We start from the raw sequence: 11,725 nt of genomic DNA, 5'->3' as shown, positions 1-11,725 counted from the left end.
CTGTAGACCAGGACCATGACTATAGCTTATGACAATGACTATAGCTTAGGACCATGACTAGTCTAGGAACGTGTGAGTAGCCTAGGACAATGTATCCCAGGGCCATGACTGTAGCCTAGGATCATAACTGTAGCCTAGGATAATGACTGTATCCCAGGACCATGAGTGTAGCCCAGGACCATGACTAGCCTAGGGCCATGACTGTAGCCTAGGACAATGACTGTAGCCCAGGACAATGACTGTAGCCCAGGACCATGACTGTAGCCCAGGACTATGACTGTAGCCCAGGACAAAGAGTGTAGCCCAGGACCATGAGTATATTCAAGGACCATGACTGTAGCCCATTACCATGAGTGTAGCACAGGACCATGACTGTAGCCTAGGACCGTGACTGTAGCCTAGGGCCGTGAGTTTAGCCCAGAACCATGACTGTAGCCTAGGACCATGACTGTAGCCTAGGACCATGACTGTAGTCCAGGACTATGAGTGTAGCCAAGGACCATGACTGTAGCCAAGGATTATGAATGCAGCCTAGGACCATGACTGTAACCCAGGACCATGACTTTATCCCAGGACCATGAGTGTAGCCCAGAACCATGACTGTAGCCTAGGACCATGACTGTAGCCCAGTACAATGACTGTAGCCCAGAACCATGACTGTAGTCCAGAACTATGACTGTAGCCCAGAACCATGAGTGTAGCCCAGGACCATGACTGTAGCCAAGGACCATGACTGTAGCTTAGGACCATGACTGTAGCCCAGGACCATGACTGCAGCCCAGGACCATCACTGTACCCCAGGACCATCACTGTACTCCAGGACCATCACTGTAGCCCAGGACCATGAGTGTAGCCAAGAAACATGACTGCTACCCAGGACAATCACTGCAGCCCAGGACCATCACTGTAGCCCAGGATGGTGAGTGTCGCCTAGGACCATGACTGTAGCCTAGGACCATGAGTGTAGCCCAGAACCATGACTGTAGCCTAGGACCGTGAGTGTAGCCCAGGATAATGACTGTAGCCCAGGACCATGACTGTAGCCCAGGACCATAACTGTATCCTATTACAATGACTGTAGCCTAGAACCATCACTGTAGCCCAGGACCATGACTGTAGCCTAGGACGTTGTGTGTAGCCTAGGATAATGATTTTATCCCAGGACCATGAGCGTAGCCCAGGACCATGGCTGTAGCCTAGGACCATGACTGCTGCGCAGGATCATGACTGTAGCCCAGGACCATGAGTGTAGCCAAGGACCATGACTGCAGCCTAGGATCATGACTTTAGCCCAGGAGAATGACTGTAGCCCAGGACCATGACTGTAGCCCAGGACCATGACTGTAGCCTAGGACCATGATTGTAGCCCAGGACCATGACTGTTTCCCAGAACCATGAGTGTAGCCCAGGACCATCACTGTAGCCCAGGATCATTACTGTAGCCCAGGATGGTGAGTGTCGCCTAGGACCATGCTGTAGCCTAGGACCATGAGTGTAGCCCAGGACCATCACTATAGTCTAGGACCGTGATCAATGTTTCCTAGGACCATCACTATAGTCCAGGATGGTGAGTGTAGCCCAGGACCATGACTGTAGCCTAGGACAATGACTGTAACCCAAGACTATGACTGTAGCCTAGGACAATGATTGGAGCCCAGGACCATAACTGTATCCTATTACAATGACTGTAGCCTAGAACCATCACTGTAGCCCAGGACCATGACTGTAGCCTAGGACGTTGTGTGTAGCCTAGGATAATGACTATCCCAGGACCATGAGTGTAGCCCAGGACCATGACTGTAGCCTAGGACCATGACTGCAGCCCAGGACCATGACTAGCCCAGGACCATGAGTGTAGCCAAGGACCATGACTGCAGCCTAGGACCATGACTTTAGCCCAGGAGAATGACTGTAGCCCAGGACCATGACTGTAGCCCAGGACGATGACTAGCCTAGGACCATGATTGTAGCCCAGGACCATGACTGCTTCCCAGAACCATGAGTGTAGCCCAGGACCATCACTGTAGCCCAGGATCATTACTGTAGCCAAGGATGGTGAGTGTCGCCTAGGACCATGCTGTAGCATAGGACCATGAGTGTAGCCCAGGACCATCACTGTAGCCCAGGATGGTGAGTGTCGCCTAGGACCATGACTGTAGCCTAGGACCATGAGTGTAGCCCAGAACCATGACTGTAGCCTAGGACCGTGAGTGTAGCCCAGGATAATGACTGTAGCCCAGGACCATGGCTGTAGCCCAGGACCATAACTGTATCCTATTACAATGACTGTAGCCTAGAACCATCACTGTAGCCCAGGACCATGACTGTAGCCTAGGACGTTGTGTGTAGCCTAGGATAATGACTTTATCCCAGGACCATGAGTGTAGCCCAGGACCATGGCTGTAGCCTAGAACCATGACTGCTGCACAGGATCATGACTGTAGCCCAGGACCATGAGTGTAGCCAAGTACCATGACTGCAGCCTAGGATCATGACTTTAGCCCAGAAGAATGACTGTAGCCCAGGACCATGACTGTAGCCCAGGACCATGACTGTAGCCTAGGACCATGATTGTAGCCCAGGACAATGACTTTCCCAGAACCATGAGTATAGCCCAGGACTATCACTGTAGCCCAGGATCATTACTGTAGCCCAGGATGGTGAGTGTCGCCTAGGACCATGCTGTAGCCTAGGACCATGTGTAGCCCAGGACCATCACTATAGTCTAGGACCGTGATCAATGTTTCCTAGGACCATCACTATAGTCCAGGATGGTGAGTGTAGCCCAGGACCATGACTGTAGCCTAGGACAATGACTGTAACCCAAGACTATGACTGTAGCCTAGGACAATGATTGGAGCCCAGGACCATAACTGTATCCTATTACAATGAATGTAGCCTAGAACCATCACTGTAGCCCAGGACCATGACTGTAGCCTAGGACGTTGTGTGTAGCCTAGGATAATGACTATCCCAGGACCATGAGTGTAGCCCAGGACCATGACTGTAGCCTAGGACCATGACTGCAGCCCAGGACCATGACTGTAGCCCAGGACCATGAGTGTAGCCAAGGACCATGACTGCAGCCTAGGACCATGACTTTAGCCCAGGAGAATGACTGTAGCCCAGGACCATGACTGTAGCCCAGGACCATGACTGTAGCCTAGGACTATGACTGTAGCCCAGGACGATGACTGTAGCCTAGGACCATGATTGTAGCCCAGGACCATGACTGCTTCCCAGAACCATGAGTGTAGCCCAGGACCATCACTGTAGCCCAGGATCATTACTGTAGCCAAGGATGGTGAGTGTCGCCTAGGACCATGCTGTAGCATAGGACCATGAGTGTAGCCCAGGACCATCACTATAGTCCAGGACCGTGATCACTGTTTCCTAGGACCATCACTATAGTCCAGGATGGTGAGCGTAGCCCAGGACCATAAGTGTAGCCTAGGACAATGACTGTAACCCAAGACTATGACTGTAGCCTATGGCAATGACTGTAGCCCAGGACCATAACTGTATCCTATTACAATGACTGTAGCCTAGAACCAACACTGTAGCCCAGGACCATGACTGTAGCCTAGGACGTTGTGTGTAGCCTAGGATAATGACTGTATCCCAGGACCATGAGTGTAGCCCAGGACCATGACTGTAGCCTAGGACCATGACTGCAGCCCAGGACCATGACTGTAGCCCAGGACCATGAGTGTAGCCAAGGACCATGACTGCAGCCTAGGACCATGACTTTAGCCCAGGAGAATGACTGTAGCCCAGGACCATGACTGTAGCCCAGGACCATGACTGTAGCCTAGGACCATGATTGTAGCCCAGGACCATGACTGTTGCCCAGAACCATGAGTGTAGCCCAGGACCATCACTGTAACCCAGGATCATTACTGTAGCCCAGGATGGTGAGTGTCGCCTAGGGCCATGCTGTAGCCTAGGACCATGAGTGTAGCCCAGGACCATCACTATAGTCCAGGACCGTGATAAGTGTTTCCTAGGACCATCACTATAGTCCAGGATGGTGAGTGTAGCCCAGGACCATGACTGTAGCCTAGGACAATGACTGTAACCCAAGACTATGACTGTAGCCTAAGACAATGACTGTAGCCCATGACCATCACTGTAGCCTAGGACCGTGAATGTAGCCTGGGACCATGTCTGTAGCCCAGGGCCATGACTAGCCTAGGACAATGACTGTAGCCCAGGACCATGACTGTAGCCTAGGACAATAACTATATCCCCTGACCATGACTGTAGCCTAGGACCGTGAATGGGGGCCAGGACCATGACTGTAGCCCAGGGCCATGACTGTAGCCTAGGACAATGACTGTAGCCCAGGACCATGACTGTAGCCTAGGACAATGACTGTATCCCCTGACCATCACTGTAGCCTAGGACCATGACTGTATCCTAGGACCGTGAGTGTAGCCTAAGATAATGACTATAGCCAAGGACCATGTCTGTAGCCTAGGACCATGACTGTAGCCTAGGACTGTGTGTACCCCAGTACAATGACTGTAGCCCAAGATCGTGTGTAGCCCAGGACAATGACTGTAGCCCAGAACCATGATTGTAGTCCAGGATCATTACCTGGAGAGGGTTTCGGGGGTCAACGCCCCCGCGGCCCGGTCTGAGACCAGGCCTCATGGTGGATCAGGGTCTGATCAACCAGGCTGTTACTGCTGGCCGCACGCAAGCTGACGTACGTACTACAGCCCGGTTGGTCAGTTACTGACTTTAGGTGCCTGTTCAGTGCCTTCTTGAAGACAGCCAGGGGTCTATTGGTAATCCCCCTTATGTATGCTGGGAGGCAATTGAACAGTCTTGGGCCCCGGACACTTACTGTGTTGTCTCTCAGTGTACTCGTGGCGTCCCTGCTTTTCATCGGGGGAATGTTTCATCTCCTGCCGAGTCTTTTGCTTTCATATGGAGCGGTTTTCGTGTGCAGGTTTGGTACCAATCCCTCTAGGACCTTCCAAGTGTATATTATCATGTATCTCTCTCGCCTGCGTTCGAGGGAATACAGATCAAGGACCTTCAACCGTTCCCAGTAGTTTAGGTGCCTTATTGCACTTATGTGTGCCGTGAAAGTTCTTTGTACACTCTCCAGGTCTGCAATGTCGCCAGCATTGAAGGGGCCGTTAGTGTACAGCAGTATTCCAGCTTAGAGAGCACAAGCGATTTGAAGAGAATCATCATTATCCATCCTATCATTTTCCTAGCAGATGAGGTAGATACGTTGTTGTGGTCTTTGAAGGCGAGATCCTCTGACTGAATCTCAAAACTATGACTAGAGCCCAGGACCATGACTGTAGCCCAGGACCATGACTGTAGCCCAGGACTATGACTAGCCCAGGACCGCGTGTAGCCCAGGACCATGACTGTAACCTAGTACCATGACTGTAGCCCAGGACCATGACTAGCCCAGGACCATGAGTGCAGTCCAGTACCATGACTGTAGTCCAGGACCATCGCTGTAGTCCAGGACCATGACTATAGCCCAGGTCCACGACTGGAGGCCAGGGCCATGATTATAGCCCAGGACCATGATTGAATCCCAAAACTATGGCTAGACTCCAGGACAATGACTGGTGCCCAGGACCATGACTGTAGTCCAGGACCATGAATGGAGCCTAGGACCATGACTGGACCCCAGGACCATGACTGTAGCCCAGGACCATGACTGTAGCCCAGTACTATGACTAGCCCAGGACCGCGTGTAGCCCAGGACCATCACTGTAACCTAGTACCATGACTATAGTCCAGGACCATGACTGTAGCCCAGGACCATGAGTGCAGTTCAGTACCATGGCTGTAGTCCAGGACCATCGCTGTAGTCCAGGACCATGACTATAGCCCAGGTCCACGACTGGAGGCCAGGGCCAAGATTATAGCCCAGGACCATGATTGAATCCCAAGACTATGGCTAGACTCCAGGACAATGACTGGAGCCCAGGACCATGACTGTAGTCCAGGACCATGACTGGAGCCTAGAACCATGACTGGAGCCCCGGACCATGACTGTAGTCCAGGACCATGACTGGAACACAGGACCATGAACGGAATCCAGGACCATGACTGGAACACAACACCATGATTGAAACCGAGGACCATGAATGACTGGAACCCAGGACTATGGCTAAAACTCAAGACCATGATTGAAACCCAGGACCATGACTGAAATCCAGGACCATGAATAAAACCGAAAACCATGAATAAAACCCAGGACCATGAATGAAACTCTAGACAATGACCGAAACTTTGGAGAATGACAGGAAACCTGGACCATGAATGCATCACAGGTTCATTACAGAGACCCAGGACCCTGTACCATGACTAGAACCGACGACCATGATTATAACTCATGACCATGGATTGTACCCATCAGCATGACTGGAACACAGGGCCATAAGAGAAACCCAGTACCATGACCGAAACATAGGACCATGAATGATACCCAGGTCAATGACTGGAACACAGGACCATGACTGGAACATAGGACCATAACTGGAGCACCAGACCATGAGTGGAACAGAAGACCATGAGTGGAACACAGGACTATGAGTGGACCACCAGAACAGATATGGAAAAAAAACTATGGATATCTTCTCAGTGTCTTCCTGTCTTCTTAATGACTTACTGTCTTCTGACTTCCTGTTTTCTCACTATCTTGTTGTCTTTTCATAGACTTACTGACTTCTCAGTGACTTCCTGTCTTCTAAGTGACTTCCTGTCTTCTTAGTGACTTCCTGTCTTCTTAGTGACTTCCTGTCTTCTAAGTGATTTCCTGTCTTCTTAGTGACTTCCTGTCTTCTTAGTGACCTCCTGTCTTCTTAGTGACTTCCTGACTTCTAAGTGACTTCCTGTCTTCTTAGTGACTTCCTGGCTTCTAAGTGACTTCCTGTCTTCTTAGTGACTTCCTGTCTTCTTAGTGACTTCTTGTCTTCTTAGTGACTTCCTGTCTTCTAAGTGACTTCCTGTCTTCTTAGTGACTTCCTGTTTTCTAAGTGACTTCCTGTCTTCTTAGTGACTTCCTGTCTTCTTAGTGACATCCTGTCTTCTTAGTGGCTTCCTGTCTTCTTAGTGACTTCCTGTCTGCTTAGTGACATCCTGTCTTCTTAGTGGCTTCCTGTCTTCTTAGTGACTTCCTGTCTGCTTAGTGACTTCCTGTCTTCTTAGTGACTTCCTGTCTTCTAAGTGACTTCCTGTCTTCTTAGTGACTTCCTGTCTTCTTAGTGACATCCTGTCTTCTTAGCGACTTCCTGTCTTCTCAGTGACTTCCTTTCTTATCAGTGACTTCCTGACAACCCTGGGGTATTACATCCCTGGGATGACACCACTATATCCCCGGGGTGACAATACCATACCCCTGGGTTGACAACACCATATCCCTGGAGTGACAACACCATACCTTACCTGGGGTGACAACACCATATCCCTGGGGTGACAACACCATACCTCTCCCTAGGGTGACAACACCATACCTCTCCCTGGGGTGACACCATATCCCTGGGGTGATAACGCAATACCTCTCCCTAAGGTGACAACACCATACCTCTCCCTGGGGTGACAACACCATACCTCTCCCCGGGGTGATAACACCATACCTCTCCCTGGGGTAACAACACTATACCTCTCCCTGGAGTGATAACACCATACCTTTCCCTGTGGTGACAACACCATATCTCACCCTGGGGTGACAACACCACACCTCTCCCTGGGGTGACATCATACCTCTCCCTGGAATGACAACACCATACCTCTCCCTGGGGTGACAACACCATACTTCCCCCTGGGGTGACAACACCATACCTCTCCCTGGGGTGACAACACCATAACTCTCACTTGGGTGATAACACCATACCTCTACCTGAGGTGACAACACCATACCTCTCCCTGGGGTGACAACACCATACCTCTCCCTGTGGTGACACCACCATATCCCTGGGGTAATAACACCATACCTCTCCCTGGGGTAACAACACCATACCTCTCCCTGGGGTAACAACATCATACCTCTCCCTGGGGTGATAACACCATACCTCTCCCTGGGGTAACAACACCATACCTCTCCCTGGGGTGACAACACCATACCTCTCCCTGGGGTGATAACACCATACCTCTCCCTGGGGTGATAACACCATACCTCTTCCTAAGGTGACAACACCATACCTCTCCCTGGAGTGATAACACCAAACCTTTCCCTGTGGTGACAACACCATACCTCTCCCTGGGGTGACAACACCACACCTCTCCCTGGGGTGACAACATCATACCTCTCCCTGGGATGACAACACCATACCTCTCCCTGGGATGACAACACCATACTTCTCCCTGGGGTGACAACACCATACCTCTCACTGGGGTGATAACACCATACCTCTACCTGGGGTGACAACACCATACCTCTCCCTGGGTGACAACACCATACCTCTACCTGGGGTGACAACACCATACCTCTCCCTGGAGTGACAACACCATACTTCTCCCTGGGGTGACAACACCATACCTCTCCCCGGGGTGACAATACCATACCTCTACCTGGGGTGACAACACCATACCTCTACCTGGGGTGACAACACCATACCTCTCCCTGGGGTGACAACACCATACCTCTCCCTGGGGTGACAACACCATACCCCTCCCTGGGGTGACAACACCATACCTCTCCCTGTGGTGACAACACTATACCTCTCCCTAGGATGACAGCACCATACTTCTCTCTGGATGACACCATAACTCTCCCTGGGGTGACAACACCATACCTCTCCCTGGGGAATTATAACCCTGGGATGATACAACCCTCGGATGGCAAATAACTGGAATCACTTGCGTGATACAATCCCGTTGTGACATAACCCTGGGGTGATACAACTTTGGGATTATATAACCCTGGGATGACACAACCCTGGGGTGATACAACCCTGGGGTGATACAACCCTGGGGTGATACAACCCTGAGGTAATACAACCCTGGGTTCATACAACCCTGAGGCGATACAACCCAGGGGTGATAGCCCCGGGGTGTTGCAACACTGGAGTAAGAGTGAAGAATCTTCTCGAGCAGGTGATAACCATAGTGCTGGAGTGTTTACTGAAGGTTACGAGAAACCTACATAGACTCTACTGCGTCGTTTTCACCAAAAGAAGTAAAAAACAAGGACTTAACTACAGAGTAGACAATTACTCTACCTGAAAAAGATATGAAAAATTTTATACAGAGGAGATTTGAAACTTTCCGCCTCTGGAACAGTGTTTTTCAATCTTCTTCAGCTTTGGAAGATGCCTAGTCCACTAGCCTAAATTTTCAATAAAGTTCTCTTAGCAAATTTCGCATTTTTTTTCACATCTTGGCCTCGTGTATCTTGTCTTTTGTCCCTTTATTCATTTACAACTTATAAATTATACAAATCATCATAGCGTGAAAAATCCTGTAAGAAAACGTAAAGCTACTATATGTCAACTGGGAAAATACTTAAAGACAACAATGGTAAAGGCGTGAATGCTTTACTGGCGTGGCAGAGGAAGCAGGACTGGCTGAGAGTGAGCTGGACTGGTTGAGAAAGAAGACCCTCGCAGGCTGCAACTCACGCAATACTGCATCAAAAATACTAGAGAAGCTGCTTCATAGGTCCTATGGATCATAACCGACATAGCTATGATGGGAGCCTCGCAGAAACAGGTAAAATAGGAGCCTTACGGAGAAACCTACCAAGGGAATCTTACAAAAATTGCAACAGTGGAGGCCTCACAGAGACAGCTACGATATGAGCCTTACGGAGATACCTGCTATGAGAGTCTTACAGACAGAGCAACGGTAAGGAGGCTGACAGAGGGAGGAGACACACTACATACATCAGGAAAGAGGGTCAGCAACGAGGAAACACTGACCTCCTCCTCTTCATGCTGAATGAGTGTGCCACACATACATCCCAGCGATGGGAAGCTGAGGAGCACATCAACCTAGCATAGCAGTACTAGCTGGTGCTCGGCCTCTGCAAACACCACCACCAATAGTTAGAAATATTAGAAACTTTCCTTGTTAGAAACAAGTGCTACACAAATTAGGCTATAAAAATCAGATAACACTTAAATATCAGAATATAAAATAGTGCTCGTGGGAATAAATAGCAGATAAAAGTTAAATATACATGCAGAAGGTGAGGATGTAACTTTCTTATATCACCTGTGTTATTTTACCTGGTACCTGAAATGTTATGTTGTAGCCTATATTTATCTCACCTGGTGCATGCAATGTGTTATCTTATCTGGTGCATGCAATATATTATCTCACCTGGTTCATACAATTTATCTCACCTGGTAGATGAAACGTGTTGTCTCACCTGTTAGCTAAATTGGGTTATCCTGCCTAGTTGATGGAACTTGTTATCTCACCTGGTAGCCGAAGCGTGGTATCCTAGTGCCCCACAGGTGAGGCCTCGTGGGTAAATAAGACATCCTGACGATAGGGAGTCATGTGTTGATGAGTGACTCCCGCCATAAACACTCCCTGGGAGGGAGCAAGGGAGGGAGGGAGAGGGAGAACGTGAGAGGGTGAGAGGGAGAGGAAGACCAGGTAGGTAAGCAGGTAATATCAGTCTTCCGCACTTATTGCTACAGATTTTCACGGTCTTTCCTAAGATAATTCCAGCATACTTTCTTCAGCCGGCGGATTTTATGATTTAATGTAAAATACGCACACAAAAATTTCTATATATAAAGATTTCCTTTGCGGAACTAACTTGGTGGATATTCAACATGGGCAGTTTCGTCACGGTCAAGGAGCCGGAGTGATCATCACGGTTATGAGGAATTTATAATGTATATTGTTGAGTCCAGGGCAAATCATTAAAAAAAATATTAAGAGATGTCTCAAAGTGGAATCCAAGACCTCCAGGCAGGACAGCAGAGATCTTAAAACATTTAACAAGAGTAAACTGCAACAGACTAAATGTTATATCCCTGTGAACGGGTAATATTCGTATCACCGACTTTGACTGACTTCCCACGCCATGGTGCGACAGCTGGTGCGAGCACCCCACCTTAACAACGTGCACAGCCACACTGATGACCAACTGTCTCACCCACCCAACGCTCCTCCAACACTACTCACGTTGCCACAAACCTCCACCACAAAATCCCACCGTAATTTCCTTAAGTCTAAAAAAAAATACTTGCAGTACAAACACACAAACCTATTCTCTCGCCCAACAATTCGAGACCCTCTCGTAATAGGTGAAATATATGTAAACCACTAACGAGTTTTGTTTACTTTGAGGTTAGAAAGTTAGGAGACAACACAATGGTTTATTAAACGTGGTCCAGAAGCCGATGAGGGAGAGTTGCCGAGCAGCTCTCAGCCTCAGCTGTGCCACTCACAAATACTGAATTAATGAAAACCTCTATTTTTTCACAAAAAAACAAGAGGACAATAACTACGTATTTCTCGCTACCCTTTATTTTTCCCTGTGACATTTCCATTTATGGAATTTCATTCAGTTCATCATCTGATAAAATCTTTTGGAATTATGAAGGGTTGAGGGAGGGGATGAAGAGCAGTCTTGAGCATACAGCAGCATCCAGCATCCAGATCACATTGAGACAAAAGAGGTAATGAATTAGACACATGGAAAACATCTGGGTATGTTTATTCTGTAGACGTTTCGCCATTTAAGTGGCTTTATCAATGCAATATATGGACATTAGCTGAAGGCCGT

The 11,725-nt window shown here is 49.0% G+C and overlaps 1 long non-coding RNA gene across 1 annotated transcript in view; it reads right to left on the bottom strand.

Moving 5' to 3' along the window:
* Positions 1-11,104, bottom strand: part of LOC138852619 (uncharacterized) — a 463,917-nt gene extending 452,813 nt beyond the window's left edge. Inside the window, exons 1-2 of the long non-coding RNA XR_011391918.1 lie at positions 10,404-11,104; positions 9,900-10,003 (exon numbers count right to left, since the gene is read on the bottom strand). This is a non-coding gene — a long non-coding RNA (uncharacterized lncRNA). The remainder of the gene's footprint in view (positions 1-9,899; positions 10,004-10,403) is intronic.
* Between the last annotated feature and the right edge of the window lie 621 nt (positions 11,105-11,725).

Source organism: Cherax quadricarinatus, chromosome 12, assembly GCF_038502225.1.
Source record: "Cherax quadricarinatus isolate ZL_2023a chromosome 12, ASM3850222v1, whole genome shotgun sequence".
NCBI classification, from domain to species: Eukaryota; Metazoa; Arthropoda; class Malacostraca; order Decapoda; family Parastacidae; genus Cherax; species Cherax quadricarinatus.
Note: the sequence above shows the minus strand (reverse complement) of the source record. Positions and strands in the feature narration are given on the sequence as shown.